This window comes from Polyodon spathula, chromosome 5, assembly GCF_017654505.1.
Source record: "Polyodon spathula isolate WHYD16114869_AA chromosome 5, ASM1765450v1, whole genome shotgun sequence".
Classification (NCBI taxonomy): domain Eukaryota; kingdom Metazoa; phylum Chordata; class Actinopteri; order Acipenseriformes; family Polyodontidae; genus Polyodon; species Polyodon spathula.
In genome coordinates this window covers 72,393,585-72,415,881 of record NC_054538.1, presented here as the reverse complement: position 1 = coordinate 72,415,881, position 22,297 = coordinate 72,393,585, and positions in this window count along the sequence as shown.

The following is a 22,297-nucleotide window of genomic DNA, read 5'->3' as shown; positions in this document are numbered from 1 at the left end:
AAAACTATCAAACAACGTTCAAACGTGGTTCTCTGTCACTTCACAAACACATTATCACCTGATTGTGTTGGCCAATTAAAGTCTGATTATTGTGGCAATTGCTGGGCACAGTAACTACTAGCTTGATCAAAAACTAAATTAAAATAGTCAAACCTATTTACAGCGTACCTGAGATATAACGTACACACTGATATAAAGAACCAGTATCATGGAACCGAATAAAATCGTATTAAATCCAGTAAATTCTCCTTTTAGTACGTACTCTGATAGTGCATAATTCCTATTAGTATACATGCACCGTGATGGCATGCAGTGGTCTGTGCTGCGTATATTACAGTACGTGGTATCAGAGTTTCACTGTACTATCAAAATATAATATTTTTAGTGGATGAGGCATGGGGAGAAAATGGTTTATGAATATTTCAAAAGAAAACAAATACTTCGAGGTATACAAAAAAAAAAAAAAAAAAACTGAAGTGGGTCAGGTGGGTCAGGTGAGGCAGAGGGTGCACAGCGCTGCAAATACTACTGCATTGAGGAACATGTTCACACTGACAATAAAAGAACATACTGACAAATAAGAAACACATTAAACTAAAACAATAAAGTGAACTGAGAGACAAGCAATCCATTTATGTGGCTTTTAGACAAGCTTTAATAAAATGAAAGCACAGAACGACTGTTAATGAGTTTGTCAGAGCGCTGTGCTTTGCTGGGCAGCCACTGTTTATTGCAGAGGTATGTATTGGTGACTGTGTGCAATCAGGTAAACACTGCCTTAATCGTAAATATTTGACAGAAAATGGTGATGCTTTAGTTGGTAAACATATATATTTGCAATTTGCTTTCAGAAAAAAAAAATGTTTTGGTGACATCTGGATATTTTGAAAATGTCAGCCCAAACTTGATGGGGAGAGCTGAAACCTTTCTATCTAAAATGGACTTATCCAGTGATGCATAAGGATCTTAAGAAGGGATAATACATTTGTTGTAGATGTCTGTAGTATACCAGTTGAGTACTATACCAGTGGGTGAAATGTGCAAGGGTACTGGAAAAGGTGAATGGGGAAACTGTGAAACAGTCAAAAAATAACATTTTAACAAATAGGTGTTTTTTCATGCTGTAGACGTGTTTTTATTTTTCTGCAGCTGAGCTGGCCTAAGCTTATCTAGCTCAGTCATGTTTTCAACTACATTCCTTTTATACATCTGGATGGCTTCCACAGCTCTGTGTTGCCCTCTGTATAGTGAAACAAATTAACAAATTGAGGCTGATTTTATGTTCTTACATTGGCTGGATTCGAAACAGGGACCTTGTTATCTCCATGCATCCTGTCAAAAGATCAAAGAAAACGGGTTCTGTGCATCAGACCAAGACTCTTGAATCTTAAGCTATCACAGCCATTTGTCAATATTGGAAGTTTATCACTGTGTGCTCATCTTTGTGAATTGAAAATAAAATAAGCAGCAACAACAATTGAGTGTTGCAACTGTATCTTTTATTTCTCACCGAGCTTGAGCTGGTTGAATCTTCCTGATGAATTTGGTCAAATAGTCTCTGGGCCTGATCTCACAAGTTGCATTCTAGCAGCAGCATTAATTCAATACTTTTATCTATTTTGTGTGTCTTACTTTCAGGCAGTAGTACAACACGCCCATCTTTTCATGAAGATTGATTTATTAAGGAGGCAGTACTACAATATAATTCTTCTCTCTCAATTGCATATCATTTAATAATGTAATGTATATCGTTTTAAGTCTCATTATCACAACACTATCGTAATGAGATTCAACCATCAGAAATGTTGTTGAACCACATGGCCAGTAAAACACAATTTGTGTCGTATGGAAATAATAATGCGGATTAGACAGTACTCTTTACATAATGCAACAAAACAAAGATAAAAAGACACTACCATATAAACCTGCAATATAAATGATTGACAACTTGAATTAACCTGACAATAAAAAATAAAACTGACGTTGATTTCTCAAGTAATTTAAATTTCATGCCTTCACCCCCAATGTCAGTAAGCCTCTCCTTCTTTTTTTTTTTAAATATAGAAGTCACTCTATGGGATCTAACCATGTCAATCCCACAGAACAATACTTTCTGGCTGTTGATGAAAAGGCACACTGCAGTTAAGAACTGTACTTAACTTGGGATTCCAAATCCTGTTATCCTGCAATAATGGCACAGTTTAAATAAACAAATGTCACAAAGGGTCTATAGCAGTCCATAGCGACAGCAGCCTGTCACTGACATGAATGATGTATTTGGGTGACTTTGGATCTTAAGGGAAAGACCAAAACCCTTGTCATATAATACTGTAGCTACTATATCAGGTCTCAAATATAGACCGACTACACCACAGGGGTATTACACCATACAGAATATTAATGAAATAATTTAGGTTAGGATGAGATATATAGCACACAAGTTCTTTTAATTGGAGGTTTCAGTGAGAGTCCTCACTATAGAACAAATGCCAGTTGAAACAGTATTAGAAAGCAATGTTTGTATTAGATAGAACATTACAACTCATATTGGGCTGTCCACAATAAAATACTTGAGGGTGTATAGAGATAGGCAAAATTAGTACAATTATAACTGTTTGCTTGAGTAATGAGGCAGACCAGTTTCCACTGCCTGTATAATTTGTATAAAAGTATAATTTAGCAACCAGAAAATACATCTGTAACTATAGTATGATTTAACAGCAACAATACAAATTAGTAGTACTACACATTAACATCTATAGTGCAATTTAGCTTCAATAATATAAATGTGCAGCAATCTTAATTAACAATACCAGTTCCCATGCAAACACAATCTCATATTATAGTAGACATAAAACATTAATAACCCGCCCCCTCAAAGACATCTCATAAACAAATATATCTAAAACCACCCCCACAAGTAATACACATTTAAAACAAGTGTGCCGGGCTAAAACACATACAATACAGAGATAAACCTGGCAGCACTGATTGAACAAAAGAGTGCAGACAGAGAGAAAATGCCAAACCCAGTCTGCTATGTACTTTTCCTAACCAAAAGTAAAATGTCCAAACAAAGGACCGGCTCACCACCTCTTTACCACGAACACTATCTTGTACAAGTAGGGTGACCTGATGGCAAATCGGGACACTTTCAGTTGGTGAGGAAAGAAACCTTGTGAACTAGTGCACACCGCAAGCGACGCAAACTACGTATCTATCTGTAGATAGGCCTTTTTTTTTATTCCTTCACCTTCCAGTGTGCATTGCACTTAGGCAAAACCAAAAACTTACAGAAATGTAATGAAAATAAATAAGTAAATCTCCAAAGCTGTTAACTTTCTGGTTTACTGTTCAGATGACAACAATGTTTTAATCAGTGCATCTGTACTGGCTTTTCTGTGACCTGCTGTACTGTGTAACAGTGGGACAGAGTCAGTGCTGCATTGTTATGGTTTAGGTTGCTAAAATCTAGTTTTCAGCATTAGGTAGGTGTAAAATCCCAAAAATGGATGACAAAACAAGCAAAGTATATTTTGGCTGAGGATCGTGTCAAGACATTTCCCAAATAAACTGTACATGCAGATGGAGGTAATTGTTTTGCACATCTTGTAATGTGACTTAAAGAAAATACGATCGATCAGTGTAACTTCAGATTCACACATTAAACAAAAGGCTGCTGCAGAGGCTGCTGAACAGAACGTAAAACAAACAGCTTTAATCAAACAAACTGGAAAGTCAGTGCAGACTAAAGTGTTCCTGTTTTGGTTGTACCCTAGTTAAATTAGCACTATAAGCACAGTCAAGCATAGCTACCTCAGTTCAAACAACCCTTGCTGTTTACTTTTTAAACGCAGTTAGAATTTAGACCTCGAATAGGCACGTTTTCTTTGTTTGGACTTCTTTGGTACTGAAAATACATTCCTGTATGGGACAAACAACATGACAAAGAATGTGCTACATATATGGACTTTATTAAAGAATGCTAGATACCTTTGGGTAACCGAGTTTTGGGACTGTTTATAATTGATGTCCACATCTGTATAACTTGGCAAAGCTTGCCTTACACTTCCAACCAATTCAATAGATGCAGACGTGCAGTCTCAATGTATGGGCAAATCCACACCAAACAGAGAATGTCTGCAGTAACTGTTAGGAGGTGTTGCATACTTGCCTTTAACAAATGACAGCACTTTAATAAGGAAGCAACTACCACTATTTTAAGGCTTTTATAGTGCTCTGAAATATTAGATGTATTTAATATTTAAACAGGTCCGTGAAATCCTAACTGGATGACTTGACCATGGGCATATGATTGAATCAATTTTTTTTCACCCACTGCATTCGGTACTTGCACTGTCTTTTTAGTGACAGGCTTGTCAACACCACCAGCCACCGTGACACTTCGCCAGTAAAAATATAAAAAAACACATGACCCATACCGCATCATATGACTGCAGGTTAACGTGATTGGATAGCTGCATAGATGCAATGCAAACAACTCGCTCAAACAGCACTCCCTAAACCAGTAGAGTAAGCTTGCACCGTAAGACAGTACAGCAGCCACATATACTAAGGTTCCTAAAGAGAAAATAAAAACTTCACATTTTATGCATAGGTTTCCAACATTTACTCTAAAAATCGGGACAAATGGCATCCTGACAATACCTCGATCCGGACGTGGGACAAAGCCCCTAATATTGGGACGATCCTGATTTTTTTATTGGATGTCTGGTCACCCTATGTACAGGTGCCAATAACAGTGAGCACGGCTTCAAAGTTTTGCTTTCTTTAAAAGTATACTCTCGTCCGTTCTACGCTTCCCACAAGTTCCGTCAGTCCGCCCAGTTACAGAAATTCAGCTTTACAACAGCTTGTCTCTGCCTTTTCTCTCCATATCCCCTTTTAAAAGGAAGATTACTGGTGAGGAAGGTGGATCATCTTGTGCAAGTAATGGACCACTGTGTGTGGGGGGGGAGGGGGACTGCAGAGAAGACATAGTAAAAATTAACAGGCTGGCCGCGTCAAGCATGAAACAGGAAGGAAATGTAAGCAACTAATAATAAATCACTGTAATATAATACATAAAGCAAAATATAAAAAAACAAATATAGTAACAAACATGTGTTACATAAGAATAGCCTCCCTTGCTAGTATATAAACCAGGAAACAGTCTTAGATTTTATCCATCAGATAGCTGTTACCTCCAGGGTAGAGTTTGGATAAACAAATGCCACAAAGCCGAATGTGATGTAAGCTTCTTTCCACGAAAAGTGAAGACTAAAATACTTGTCATTTCAAAAAAGGTGTCATGAACACAACACTTGGAGAGAACTGTCTTCCGGAATTTGTCTAGCTCCACTCCTATCTTTCTCCTTCTACTCTAGGACATAGTTTCAAAGCATATTTGTTAATTGGAAAACTCGCTGTGGAATGTCATGTACTGAAAGCTTAGAAACTCATCAATTTTTTTTTTTTCCCCCCATTGGTTTTTTATAATGGTTATAAAACTACTATAGTATAACCATGACGGGCCATGCGGTTTCCATGAAATAAGCAACCCTGGGTGTTAATTAGACCTGAGGCAATTATATAGATCAAAACAAACCTTTTTACTTATCACAATATAAAGGGGTATAGCATTTAACTCTGCTTTTATTAATCACAATCTCAAAACACTTGTTTCTCATCTTGTAGCATTGATGTTGAATTTTTATGTTGCTGTTGAATTCCCCTTTTACTATTAAAAGCACCAGTAAAAATGTTTGTTACGAAATCGTGAGCCAGAACACAGTTTAATTTGGGCTTTGCTTTGCTGTGACATGGAGTTGTGCTACTATACAGGCAATCACAAACTTGTTGAAATGTAAAATTCCTATTGCTGCAATCCCAAATGTGCAGACCAGCCTGTGCCATGCAGCTGACAGGAAGCAAAGATCTAATCCAGCAAAAGCAAGCGCTCAGCTTTTACATGGAAGCATGTACATCAATCGATACAAAAGGGCTGAGCTCAAAGCAAAAGGATAATCGCCTCTGCCAGGTACAGAGGGCTTCATGCTAGCTAATTATAACACAAGTACTATGTGCTCATCCATTTTGCTCTCCTGCATAATTACTTGGAAAAGAATGGAATCCCGTGGGGAATTTTCTTCTCCCCTTCATTCATTTAAACCCATAAGGCTTTTCCTCCTCATAGAGTTGACTGACTAGTAGCATGCACTATATAGTAGTTAACAGCGTCTTCAATCTGCCACAGATTTGATCATTACTTTTACAGTTGTGCCTATTTGCTTGGTGCTGGCCAAGGCTGCCCCAATGGTTTCTTGTGTGGTTGTCTCCACTTTGCTTTTGTGTTTGTCCCACTTTAAATGGTAGGTACTTTTAATAACTTGCTGTTTTTTTTCACATCTCCAGTGTGTTTTTGTTTTAGATGATATAGATGTCACAATAAGTGTGTTCCCTAGTAGCTATGTTGACAAAACACAATGATTGTCATTAAACTTGGATGTCCTGTAATATACATATGCATGGATAGAAGTGCGTAGAGAAGTACATTTTTACCTTACTTTGGTGACTTATTTCTCTTACTGTATGAGAGGTATTCTTTTTTTTTTCTACATTTCACCTAAGTGTTGGGAACTACAAATCAGAAGTGAAATTGTGCTTTTAGCTGACTTCTATTTTTGCTGTGCCAATAACCTGAAAACACACAAACTATCCTTGCTGTTGAAAATTGAAACAAACCACTAAGTAAGTTAATTCAAGGTCTCTTAGGCACTCTCAAGCTATTATATTATCCAGTGTTTATAAAGACTCAAGTGTGCCTAGCTACTTTTGTATCATTAAGTGTTTTATTTTCCGTTACCAAAAGTAAATCAGCCCCTTGTCTCTAAGATAATGTTGTTTCTGTTCCACCCTACCTAAATAATGCCTGATCAACACACAAACTGTTATATATGTAGTGAATGACAGGTGTGAAGACCTCACATAATTGAGGTAGTGTGAATAGGGCAAATGATGACATGCTATTTCGGGGGTATTATAAATAATTGTAGAATTTATCATAAACTAAACTTCACATCACTGAGATGTTATTGGTGTGTGTAATAAATAATATATTGCACACACAGAGTACACACTCAGTATAACGCCCTTCATTATAATGAACCTTCGGCTATAAAGAACTTAGCCCCTAGACGCCAAATAAATAAAAAAAAACTAAAAATAATAAAACATCATTTAAACACACACTGTCACCATCAAAAAACACTTGAGGATCTGATTCATTTTTCATGTCAGGATGATTTGGAATAAATGCTCAGTTTGGGATTCTTGAATGTTGGATTACGATTTGATGCACTTTGAAACTATTTGTGTCAGATTTATTTTGAATAAATGCTCGGCTTCATTCACGATTTGTTTTTTATGTACTGCATTTTAATTATATCACACATACTATATGCTGGTAAGGAGGAACTGAAAAACCGTAGTTTTTTCACTGAATGTTTGAAAAGAGAAAATTCGGTCTTCCCCATTCCAATTAGCTCTGCATACTACACCTTATACATTAACATTACATTTTCAAAGCTTTTTGCACCAAATTGTCATAAACATGATATTTTGTAAAATGGAAAAGTACCCAATAGTTACCAAACACACACATTTAATGTAGAAAAAAACAAGCGCATACCAATTTAGATAAACAAATATTTTCGAATTTAGCACGGTTTTAGCATGGTTTAAGACTCTGATGAATCAAGAGAGGTTATTATGTTTCTAGTGCCTTGACACTTGCAAAGTACCAGTGGTAGAAAAGCTTGTGGGATATTTTGTTGTGAAGAGCTTTCATAATAAAACGTTTTTAAGGCATACGTGTGGTTAAAGAAACAACTGCACTAGATGGATAGCAGTATTTTCTGAAAGTTGTCTCGTACTGACTGGATATCTCTGATGTCAGCTATGTGGCCATTATTATATACCCTTTGCCCTGCGTTCCAGTGAAGAAAACACAGTGATGAGAATGTGATGATATATTAAGGTTATACTACCCTGAGGTGGGTTTGTTTGTTGAACCCCCTGAGCCCTAGCATGCAATTATTTTCTATTCAGGCACCCAACCAGTTAATTCTATGACATTACAATATATGTACTTAAGCCCTCCTCTTTCTAGAAGGAGGAGAATATATAGGCCACCTATATATATATATATATATATATATATATATATATATATATATATATATATATATATATATATATATAGAAGGGACTTGATCTTTTTTTATATATATATATAATATATATATATATATTATAACTATATATATAATATATATATATATATATTATAAAAAAAAACGGGATTGCCTAAGATTAGTCTGATTGACATGAAACAGAGGTCACTATAACCCAACAGTGATTTATTCTGCGCTAAAGAAACTAGGTTGTATTGCCACGTCTATTAGGACTCTGTACAGAAGCCTGCTTTATTGTAGTTGTAATAAATGTTCCAGATGAACTGACCCAGCACTGTCTATTACAGGAAGTACAGTAATCTGCTAACTTTTTGTCTTGGCAGCAGACTATTAGCTGATTACATTCAGGCTTTCACTGCAGGCTACAATACATGTGCCCTAACTGTCTGCAACACAGTAATACAAATCAATATCACAATTTGTATGAGTACATCAATAAGAAAAGCTTGTAAAATAGCTTCAAATAGTTAGGACAATATTTACGAATCATAGGTACAGTGGGAATTATTACCAAAAAAAGGTCTTTGATTTATCTGGGTTAAACCCATTACTGTTATCTGAAGTTATGATACATGTCCAAATTGTTGTTCCAGCAATGTTGTTCATGGGTTTGTAACTGTTAGGATGACATTAAGTTATTAGTTTGCTGTTTGTAAGAGTGCTATTCAACAGAACATTAACCATTGGGTAGTTTGCCTGCACCTGCGGCACCACCAAAAGATGTGTGACAGAACGACTTGTGACTGGGAAACATAACGTGAGAAAATAACATTCATCAAAGAGAACAGCTCTCCTCTTTGTCCAGTTCATGTTGCTGTAGAGCAAAAAAAAACACATTTTGGCTCAAAGTGTTTCATTCTTTGCTTTCGTACAAAGCATTACTAAACTGTACAAGTAAAAGACATTACTTGCCTGAAACTGTATGTGTGTTTTAAAAAAAGTTTTTTCCAAACAAAAGTATTTTCACCTTGATTTACAACCTGATTTATGAAAGGTCATTCAGCATTGTTTGGTCCCATCGCCTGGAGGAAAAAGTCCAGTACTGCCTGTGTTTTGATGTCAAGAAGTCATTGACAATTTTTTTTCTGCTCTCTAATCTGCTGGAGATCCAAGACGTCCAAAGCTTCCATGGTATCACCAGCTAATGCATATTAATGAAGCTAGCATGCAAACCAGCAAACCAGCACCCCCCCCCCCCCCCCCCCCCGACTTCATATTTCATTGTTGCCGATCTCCTGACAGAATACAATTGGTCACCCATTGTAATATTAATAAAACAACATTTTCTCTACAGATAAAATAACAAGTATGTAAAATTGAAATTAAACTGCATAATATATATATAAAAAAAAAAAAAAAACTGATTGAATTAAATGTTAAATCTCACATGCACATTTTAATGTTTTTTTTACTAGTTTAAAACAGCATCTCCGGAGTGCAGTGGAATTAACAAGCATAAAGATAGAGTAACACATTGTTGCATGTAATCAGGGGAAAAGTGTTCTAACTTTACTGGGAACGTTCAACATTTACTGTGCATCACACATCTTTTCACACATCATTTCAGAGTTTTGTCAAACCAGCCATTTTTTTTTTTTTGGATATTATACAGCCAGGAGGTTTATAACCACCAAGAGACTCCTGTCCCCTGAATACTGTTATCTGTTTAAATGTGGATTACATTGTTGCATGCCTTTTTGTTATTCGTTTTGTTCCTGTGATGTGGTTTGTTTTGGTACAAGAATACTTGGCATTGATCCTGAATCTAAATTGGATTTGTCTCCAGTGGTTTTTTGAGTTAGTATTACTTTGGTGCATGAGCTGTTGACCAGGTTTTTAACTGATTTATTTTGACTGGTTTCTAGGTTACAACATTGGCTTAAAAATTTTTGAAAACACTGTGTTTTATCAGACTGATACGTCCTTTCACGGCAATGGTCTCATATCAGCAAATTGGGGTCAACATTTTATTTTTTTTATTAAATGGTTTAGAATACCACATTTCTTTCAAATTTTAATATGCTGATTTCCCACCCAACTTAAATTACACATCAAAATGAAATGCTACAAATTCATCTATTAGGCATATTTGGTAAAATATATTGGTAAATTAACATGCCTGTAAAAACAAGGACTCTCTTCTCGTCATCATTCTCTGAGTTGGAGTCCACTTATTGCTTGACAACTCCCAGACAATGTAATCTTTTGTTCTGTCCAGCAGGTTAAATATGTAACCCTTTTTGAAGGAGTGCACCATAGACTTTGTTTCTATGGAATTCGTTGCTTTAATAATCCACTCACACAAGAGGGGCAGAAGTGCACGACACATTTCTCCAGTTGGCATCAGTTGTTTATCTTTGTCCCCAAACCATTTCTGATGTCCAGTGGTTGAAGTTGTGGTGTCATCCCACCTCGGATGATAACCAGGTCTGTTTTATGGTCAGTCAGTGTTTAACTGCATCGGTTGTATGTCCTTTAAGTATCTCACAAGCATATTCAATTTTAACAAGGTTCCAGGCCACTGAAACAAAACCTTCAGCCAATCCAACATAAGCTCCTCTGTCATCCATCCTTTTTCCAGCATGTAAAAAAAAAAAAATCCTTTTGGAAAGTTTCTTTTTTGCTTAATGACATATGGATGCAGTTGGCAGCAGTCTGCTGTCACACCAAACATTACAATTATGCACTGCTTCTCATTTCCAGTGGTGATTTCACTCCCACCTGTTTTTCACCCTTTTGTTTACTTTGGTATTGCTTGGCATGTCAAATACACGATCTGATCAGCATATATGATCTGTCAAAGCTGGTACTGTTTGCTAGAACAAAGCCTAATATCAAAATGTTGCATTTGTAAAAGCTTTTCTTTGAATTCCTAGATAGATCTGCGCAATCCACAACTCTGTGGTCCAGAAACTTAGATGTAGCCGTCAACCTTGAAACCATGTTAACGTCATTACCTTCGACTATGTTTAGATGAATCTGGAGTGATTTTGAGTGACGAAGGCCAGTGATTGTGGAAGTTGAAAGGTTTTAGATCAAAGGCTTGACTGTAGGGACAAGGGCTGGTATAAAACCGGAATTGAAGGTAGCTGCAGCGGCAGCTGAGTTTACTGTAGAAATGGAGGTAAATATTGTAACTGCGGAACCTTGCTTCTCTCGCTTGATGTTAGACACCTATTTATCCAAATTGCTGAGTTTAGTAGTGACTGATAAGGTATCTGCAAATGGTTGCATGAATGCTTTTATTTCATTAAAAAGAGAATGTTCCTGCTGAGTTTTGCTGAGTAGAGCGGCTGCCTGGTGGCCTGATATGCTGGCTGTGGGAGTAGCTTGCTCTGAGATCTGCTTGCTGTTTGACCTGGGTTGATGAACAGCCGAGCACGGCGGGGAGTTTTCTTGGATGGAAAAATTGGATCTGCCGAGATGGAATTGCAATAGAAAATGGAGAGATTCCTGATTTTCCTCACTGCTGAGAGACTTTGCTGCTGTTTTTTAAGGAGAGTTTTTATCAGCTTGTTGAGCGTCCAGTGCTTAAAGCACAGTCGCTCAGGAGAGGTATCCTAGGACCAATGGGGATTTACTCCTTGGACGGCAGGTAGTGGTATGCTGTCCTGCTCGGGAGGCACCTGTTCAGATCTTACGGGGACGCCTGATGGAGGGAAGAATGGTGAGCTGACCAGACCCTGGGTTGAAGCTGTCAAAAATGTTCTAATACAAATGAGACCATGTTGTGGAAGTTTGCCAATGGTTCTCTGACCTCTGTTTTAGTTATTCTATCAGTTATTTGAAAAGACTAAATCAAGCCTCCCCTCTAGACAAGCAGTCATTTGTCATTTCCACCATTTCTATTTCATCCTTCTGCTACCCACCGGGTTTTCCCATTTTATTTGGGGGAAGTTGAAATCCCCCATTAGTATGGCTTCTCCTTTGCTACACACATTTCTAATGTCATTGTATAACAGATTATTTTGCTCACCGTCTGAATCTGGCGGTCTATAGCCTGCTCCTATTATTATGCCTTTTGAATTTTTGTCTGTTATTCTGACCCATATTGATTCGGTTTTATTTTCTTTGTCCAGGTTTAACACCTGGGCTTCAAGACTGTTTCTTATGTAAAGTAGTGTATACTACATCCTAATCTTCTGTCCTGCCTGTCTTTCCTATACAGTGTATACCCACAAATATTATATTCGTCCCCATCACTCTCAGATAACCAAGTTTCTGTAACACCTATCTAAGTACAGAATTCAATGCAGGGGCGACAACAAAAGAAAACATAGGAAGTTCTAGTGTTCGTGTGAAAATCATTCTCAGTGAGAGAGTAGATGTACCACAGTTTTGGTTTTCTCTTTTAATTTCCTTCCTAGCTCTCTGAATTTGTTTTGCAGTATTTTGGTCTGTCGCTATTGTTTGTACTACTACCGGGTCGTCTCCTGTTCGTTCTAGGAGTCTGTCCACGTTTTCAGTGATGTGCTTGTTGGGGTCCAAGCCTTTTGTTCGTTATATCGAAGGGTTTTTTACAGAGAAAAGACAATAAAAATGAATGTTAAACTTGGAGTAAGTTAATGAGATGAGATTGTAAATAAAAGTACAATTACATATACCTGTTTGTCTCATGTATGCAGTATTTGGCCTTTATCGAATTCGTTAAAGAATTAAAACACAGTACAAAAAGCAAAAATCACAAATTGAAGCTAAACTTTTATTCAAAATCAATCTGACATGAATCGTTTCAAAATGCACCAAATATTAATCCAACATGCAAGAATCCCAAATTGATCGTTTTTTACAAATCAACTCCAATAGAAAATGGAGAGATTCCTGATTTTCCTTGCTGAGAGACTTTGCTGCTGTTTTTTAAGGAGAGTTTTTATCAGTTGTTGAGCGTCGTCGTTAAAAGTTAATCGGGTACCTAAGTTGTTTTTTTTTTTTTTGCTTTAATCAATTTTGCTTTGCGCACAGTTGCTGAACAAACCAAAAACAGTGCTTTTTGACAACATATATTCGCAAGAGATGCCTGCGTTACTCTTTTTTTTTTTTCAAACGATCAATATAGTTTCCAAATTTGTTGCAACATAAAATGATTTTCGTTTGGAAAGGATAATTACATACACATTTTTATTAAGACAAGAGAGTTGAGTTCACTGTGAGGTGGCATCCGAAGCATACATTAGGTCTTTAATTTCTTGGATATTGGATATAATTCAGTATTAACTTTCTTAAATGGCGTGGCTTAAATATGTTTTTTTCATTTGTGTATGAGTGGGTTTATAATTACATGTAAAAGGTTTAGGGAATACTGCATCTATCTTCACAGATGCACATTATTTTGAAGCTTATCTTGTGGTTTTATTATGCATAACAGTGTGCTTTCCTAATGGAAAAACCATTAGGATAAACATTATGCAAATACGGAAGCACAGAGTTTTCAGCTTTGTTTGAAGCCTGAGGATTAGATAATAAGGTTTCGCATTTTCCTGGAATGGCAATTATTCAACAAAAGGCTGCAAGATAAATAGAATAGACTATAACAGTTTAATAGTTTGCACTTTAATCTTACTGGCTGACTTACTGAAACCTTTAACAAACAGAGAACACACAGCAGTATTAAATAACAATACAAGTAGAATATATATATATATATATATATATATATATATATATATATATATATATATAATATAATTACAGACACAGAGCATGTCCTTTTATACCGAGTTAGTCAGGAACCATAGTTAACAGACAGTCCTATTTGTGTTCTGCCTTAATGAGAATGCAAATGCTAGTGTAATGCCATTATGGGTCAAATGGTATCCATTACCACATGTTTTACGCTGTAACTTGTTTTGTCTTATCAAACATGTGTCTTGTTACCAGGGAACACTCCAACAATGGTTATCGGCACAAGACAACACTAGAAGAATTTAAGAGTAATACAACTCTTTAGAGCCAGGACTGCAAAATGCTAGTTGAGATTTCTCACACATTGTTCGCCACATAGGTAGAGTGAACTATGAGAACAGCAGGTAACAGGGCTGTGCAAACTGTTTATACTATTCGTCCAACAAGGGAAAGTTGGGGACTCTTGTTCTATTCTTGTTTGGTTACGGCACTGTGTAAGATTCTCATCGATGTACTAAGATATAGGTCTTTGGCAGACACCATTGTCAAATGCTGCATTGGTATCAGATTACAACACGAAAGATATTTAGAAAGACTGCTATATCGTCTTCTATCCAGTGCCTACCCAGATGTTCATAAAAATACTGCCTCAGGTGATTTTTATTTATTCAACCAAGTTCCAAATTATTACAATATCAAATATTTCTTTTTTTATAAGGGGAATCAGACTTATGCTTCTGAAAACATGTATGCAAATCTAATCGAACTGAATTTTATAGTTGCCTTAACCTAAAAAAAGGTTACGGTGTCTGTATACATTAACTTTAAAACTCGTAATTGGTCTCAGCATTGATTTACACGTTGGATTTAATAGGGCTTAATGGTTCCAGGATCACATATGAATGATTTATGTAAAGAACTCACTTAAAGCCCTATTCTCATAAAACTAAATGTTGGTTATATTAGAGAATTTAGCACTTTCCTAAATATTGCAGCATAACCTTATTAAAGCGTGTGATTTTGTATTTATTGATATTCTTAGCCACCTATGAGCTTACACAATATGATCTGTCTGATGTTAATGCACAAATTGGAAATTAAATGGAACTCCGTGAATTTAGTGAAAAGATCAGAAAGCTATTTCGTTTTTTTCTTCAGCAACAAGGATGGTTGCTGAATTCTAACAACCGATCCTTGTTATGTATGCATCGCTGGAAAATCCTGTTATGTTTGCTTCATTGGAACATGTCGAGGGGCTTGCACATCATCAACTATGCTGTCCAGGTGTTCTGTAAAGCCAAAAAAGTCCTGGTTAACATTTAATCACCACATATAATCCCACTTGTATTTCTTCCATCCGCTTTTTCAATGAAAAAGTTTCTGTTTAGTGGTACATGATCGATTGTGATGTCACTGTTCTGAATTGACTTTGCAGTTGGGAATGTAATATATTGTTTTTCATATTAGTGATGTCAACCATACCAATATACTAATACAATATCCAAAGTATGGCAGGTACTCATTAGTCTCAACAAAATGGCTTACTGTATTTTAAAATACTCATTGCAGTTTGAACTGTTTTGCACTACAGATTTAAAATCTGAATTTAATTTTCTGTATGTTTTTATAAGCAAACACTTCCTTGCTAAGATCCAGTGCAAGCGTTCTCTACCCATGTTCCAGAACCTGCTGGTCAATGTAGTACTGAAGTCTGTGGCTTTATGCCACAATCAGTCAACCAAGATTATGAAGAAAATACATCCAAAGAAATCCATTATTATCTTTATAAAATCATTTTTAGTTTCTGTTTTTCATTAAGTAAAAGATAATTATGGGAATGGTTAATTCTTACTGTTGCCTATAATAACTGACATTTTTAATTGAGAATATTCAATGGACTTGTTTACTTTGCATAGGATTGGCTACTAAAAACAACAACAACAAACATTTATTTCATAGAAACTGAAGTACTTCCATCTTTGTCTGTCTTGGGTTGTAAAGTACTAGACTCTGATCTAATATAGTTCCTTAAAATTAAGCACACATTGTAGACTTTATTTATGAACTTCCCTTTCAGTCATACATGTCAAAAGTAAACAATATAAGGAAGTGATTAATGGCAAATAAAAAATAACACAGTAACCACTGCTGTTATGTGCATCAAAGACCCATATTTGGGAATAGTTAGCAGGTTTGTAAAGTTTGCAGATGACAAAAAGTTGGGGATGTGGCTGACACAGTTTCAGTCACCCATACAATTCAAAAGGATACAGAACTTGTAGAAACATGGCAAATTACAGTTAATGTCAACAAATTGAAAGTGTTACACGCCGGTCACAAGAATTGTAAGATCCAAATAGCAAATTGGTGGTATACAACAAGAACAGGCTCACCAAGGAAAAAGACATTGGTGTAGTAATAGGCTGTGAGCAACCAGTGTGGGAAAGTAATCAAAAAACCAAACAAGGCTTGGATATATAACTAAAAGTCTAGAGTCCAAATTAAAGAAGGTTTATAATGATGTGGTTGTACAATGCACTGGAGAGAGCGCACTTATAAAATCATGTTGAATGCTGTTCACCACATTAACAAAAGGGTACACTGTGGACTGGACAGAGCCCAACATCGAGCAACCAGACTCGATCCCAGGGATTAAATGAACTAGCTACAAAAATAGGTTGAAGAAAAATAATCTATTCAGCCTAGAACAAAGAAGAACTTGAAAGAAGACTTTAAAATCTTAAAAGGAGTTGACCAAGTTAACCCTAAACACTACTTAAACACAGCATGGGAGCCATTGCCAGTGGACACCGATGGAAATTAAGTGTAGATATGCTTAGGATTGAGAGTTGGACACACTTCTTTACACAGAGAATGGTGAGGGTATGGAATGGGTCACCTAGTCATGTTGTTGATTTTCTACTACTGGGATCCTTTAAGATCTAATTTAACAAGGTTTTTAGATTAATCAGCAAATAGGAATCAACCAAGCATATGTGGGTCTTCTCTTGTTCATACATTTTCTTATGTCATGTCTGGGGTTTTTTGGAGGATTTTTGGCAACCTAGCATTTTTCATATCTGCAAACTGGCAACCTCACAACAGTTCCTAATTGACTGTATTTATGTAAGGAAGGATTTCCTAGGACATCCCATAAACATAACTTACCAACAAGGCTCAGCAGTATTCATAACAGCTGTGCATCACACAACACAATACCACACCACTCTAATTTTCCATTGTGAGTTTAGTAATCTGCTGTCAAACTGTGTATTAGTGATGGGCGTGAACGGACAACGTTCCATCCAAAGCGAGCATCTTTACCATAGTGAAAATAGATGAATCCCTCAGGCCTTGGGGCAAGTGTTTTATTTTATTGTTTTGCTTTTTTGAGCCTGATACTCCATTACCTCTTCTTATCTACAGGGTTCCAAAGCATCTTGAGCGTTTTGTGATGGTGTTCCACTATGGAAGGCGCTATATAAATTAAATATTGAGGATTGATTCATCTGTAACAGAAGTGTGCCACTGGGGGTGAATTATTTTGTAATGTGGTTAATATGCACTGTTGGGAACTATGATCATGCTAGTGTATTTTAACTGTCCATCTCTAGTAATGTATATATGTATGTAATAATGTGTTTCATATATAACATATAATGTATTTGAAATGGTAATATGCAAAGTTTTATATATAGGGTTTGGAATAGTGCATGATTCTGCAGTGTTAGTTAATCTGTTTAGTACTGTGTGATTTATTTAAGTTTGTCAAGGGTTATGACAGCGAGTGAGTGGATCCTAGTCGGCAGTCTTCCTCCCGACCTGTGAGGGCACTGTATAACAGTAACAGTGTGCCTTGTACTGGATGGTCTGGCAGATCATTCCAGGGTCAGTTGGAAGCCAGACATCCAGGAAGGGGGTGGAGCCCCATTGCCCGAAGTCGTTGCCCTAATGTGGTACGCGATGTGTCAGTCACGGATTGGAGAAGATGTGATTGAACTAGCTATCGCAGGGGGCGTTGCTAAGGGTATAACAGGGGATGCGACGATGTAATCTGTTCCTTTGTTATGGTTATCGAGAGGAAACTGAAAATTGAGAAATGTATCGTGAGTGTTAAGTGTACTGTTTGTTGCTAATTGTCTGTTTGTCATTGTTAGATGTCTAACACAAACCGTGAGCTGTCGCTACAGGTCAGCATCAAACTCGGACTACACTGCACCACTTTCACTATTATTGCCATAGTGTGCAAGGTATATTTGTATTTGGACTAGTTTAAGTTGTGATCATATAATACTTTATTTGAATAAAAATCATGTAGATCCCACCACCACTGACATAATCAGACTGGACAACATTTATAGTGAATATAAAGGAACAGTTTTATTAGGAATAAAACTAAATAAAGGAAAAATTAAAATAATACAGAAAGGAAGAATTAACTAAACTAAACAGTACAGAAAAGAAAATATAAACAGTGACACCCCACTCCCACTGGTTGATTAGCGATCCAACATAATCTATGAGAGATTCCGTTAAAGGGTACAACTGTATTCCTGACAGCTATTTAAGATGAAGGTTAGTCTAAACAGGGATGCCATTAGTTGCACAAATATTTACTTTCGTTAATATTTGATAATCAAAGCATTTTTAAATCAGTCTCATATTTTTTGGTTCAGAAGGCAATTCTCACTCTTGCGAGATAAAGCCTATCGAGAATTATTATTATCAGAATGCTAAATTTGGATTCTAGCCTTAAACGCAGAATGATAATTGCCTTGTAAAACCCACATCAATTTGTATAAATCACATACAAACAATTACTATGGTGTTCATTAACTCAAAGCATGAATTGAAAGCAACAATACTTTTGTTACATCTTCCCTAAAACAAAACGCAAATTTTAATTTAAGGTCTCCTTAACCCTTAGCGGTCCATTTATTCAGCACTGTTTAAAATTTATATTTTTTCCGGAGTAAAACAGGTTTAAAAGGTACTGAATCGAAAAAGGACAATCAGTACTGCCTCTCCAACCAAGCCCCACCCCTTGTTCACTGTATTTTTTACATTCCTCTTTATAGACATGCATACTGATAAATCCTCTCCTGATCACTCGTTTTATCACCAAACTCCTCAATAATGTGATTATTTTATAACTATAAGATCTCAAAAAGCTCTGCAAATGTCTGATATTGTTTGAGCACTGGATGCAGAAGCAGCTGTCTCCTTTGATTGTGTCCATGTTATCTCTGTGGTACATGGGGCTATGAGTTTTTTTTCGGCTTCATTCGGCTCCTATCGGTCACACTCAGCCATTGAAAGGTTTTCTCTGCTTTTTCTGGCCTGACATAGGACCGTAAAGGGTTAAAACACTACTTATTGCATACTCTCCTTCTGGCAAGGACAGGTCCAGGTTCCAGGGTCTGCCTTCCTCACATCTCATCTCCACTTCAGGTTACGAAAGTAATGTCTTTGCAAAGAACAAGAGTCATTAACTATTTAGGTATTCCACTGAAACAGCAAATCCTCCTCCAGTATGTGCACTCTTCATCCGGTTATGTCTGGGATATCCCACTGCAAACTGCACTGCTAGCTTAATAAAACACTGAATATATTTCAATGTCTTCAAATGTTCATCCAACTCTTTCTTCGATGATCAATCTTGAGACTTGATTACAAGTAGTTTTAAATGTCTTATGCAATGAACTCCCACACCAAGCAAACACTAGAGTAGTTATCTAATATTAGAGTGTACAAAAACTGTATCTCTGTACAAGCCAGTCGCTGGCTGTGTCTTCAAATCAAAGTTCAGAGACTTGTTTGTGTATCAAGAGCCTTTGATTTTGTGTCAGGAGCCCTTTATGAATGTTGCGCTTGTGCTTTTATAACTTTCTCTTTACCCCTGTGATTGGACAGTTTGTTTATTTTGGGCTGTGCCTGAGTCCACGTGGAGTGTTTCCCATTGGTTGTTCTCGTTCCGAGATGGCCCATTGTTCTCAATTGGCCCGTTGTTTTTCGCACACGTTGGTCTTGCTCAGCAATTAATAATGAACAGACAGACAGAAAATAAAAGGTTGTAAGACAAACAAGACACAGGACACAACACTCGTAGCCAAAACAAAAGGACAAACAAAACAGACTATACAGACAAAACACGGTGAGCTATCTACTCGATCTACTCACCGAAAACACAAAACTGAGTGAGTGAAAACATGCTGCTTTTAAGCAGCTGTACCGAGACTTGATTGCTAATCAATCATTCAATTGGAGTCGCGGTACAACTGCACGTGAATTAATAAAGTGCAATTCCCCGTGCTCACTTATTACATTTTACTTGCACGTGAAGTGCTGTGCAATCCTCGTGCCTAAATACAAATAGACATTTTAAACACTTGTGTTACACAGACCCGTTTATGTCCCTTGTACCAATGACAATACACCAACATTAACACATAACATACAACACAAAATACACACATGGCGCCAAAGGATTCATTCAGCGATCGTAAGGATAAGCCATTTGTCCAGTATTTAGTTTATGACTCTTTTTAAAAGCATTCTTTGTCAGTGTGGGGGAGTTTGTGACAAGAAACCAAGTAGACACAGAGAATGGCTTAGGACCCCCCTCTGTATATTTCATACACAGAATGATATTATCACCCACTCTTATGCTACATTTTCTTGCACCACACCTACACTAAGAGCACTCGCTATCAGGAGAAGTGGCCATGTCTGTGTTATGTATTATCATGTTGTATTATTTCGTGATTGAACCCTGTGGTTTATATACTGGTGATATACATTGTTGTGTAGAGCCAGCACTATTATTTAACTGGTTGCAAACTGAAAGAAAGAAATAAAAGAACTGTGCACAATTACAAACCATCTGCACATTAACAGAATAGGTTTGTTTCTTATTACTATACAGATGTTCAGAAAGAGCTGGAGGGGTTAGCGGCACATGTGCGCAGTCTAATACTCCCAACACGTTGGGGAAACCAGAAATCTCATAGAAATTAGTTTTCAAGGCTTGTAAGTACATCCTGCTTTAAGGGAAAAATACATATTTGGCTGTTTGCCTCAAAAATGCATTGAGCACAACTGACAACGCATGAGAAAAAGCGAACTGGGAAATGCCAGCAACAATTGTGACTGTTCAAAACATGTTTTCAAAAGTTCTTAATGGGCTGTAGGGAGATATGCAAATAAAGCATTACAAGAGAAAATCAAAACACATGAAAATCTCATTATAATATTTGAGAACCCTCATTTGCATCTCCGCCCCCTTTTTGATAATTTATGCATGAACACCATAATTACCTATTAATCTACTCTTGAACCGCAAAGCATTTCACCCAAGACTTCCGACTCCTTTGCGACTGGTTTGTGACTATTGCGACAGGCGCAACACTTTAATACATCTACTCCTTAATGTTAATATGAGGGAATAATAGATCCTATGAATACCTATGGAACTAGGATATTTTTTAAATGTGCTTAGACATTTTGCACTCTGCTACAAAAAGTAAAGAACATAGGTGAAGGTCATTTACAGATCCTTATGTGGCGGGAGTTTAAATTATTGCCCACATAACACTAAATCTATGGCACAAACCATTCATAGAATGATTTTTTGTTTTGTTTTTGTTATATCTTTTAGAAACAAATGCACACGAAGTAAAACTCAATATTATTTCACTCCACAAAATGCATGTCTCGGAATAAGCAGTATAGCCAAGACAACACCAATGTAGTCAACAAAACAGGACAAAATTATCTTGCTAAACAACATGGCGATTGATGAAGTTTGGGCTTATGAATGATTTATTTTTGAAACCTTTATATAGAGTAGAATAGGCTATATTGATTGATTAAATGTACTTTGTGCACCAGGATTCTGGAAGACATAAATTATTATTAGAACCGATTACTTCTTATACAGGGATTTCCGCTAGCTTTTCCAATACAAGTTTAACCAAACTTCCTAGTGACCAAAGAGGGTCTTGTTAAAAATGGTCATAAACTACAAAAGTGTGGTTTAATTAAAAAACACATTATGTTCTGGTCACATTGGGTGACATTGTGATCTTGTTGAGAAACAATAATCTTTTAAGTTAAACAGAAGTGGGATTAAAATACAAATGTGGGAACAAAAAGGCCTCAAGTTGTGTTTTTTTTTTTTTAGCTATCTTCAGAAAATATTGATGCCAGTAAGTATAATCATTGTACATGTCTAAAACATTTTTTAGAAATAATCTTTCTGACAAAATAATTGTTATATACTTGTAAGCAATTGGGATTCAACAGGTATCGTTTTTGAAACAACTGATGCACTAAAAATAACTCCAGTTGCTACACGTTTCTGTTGCCTTGTCAGAAATATATGTTTAATCACTGCATCAGTGTTTTTTCTTAGATTATTT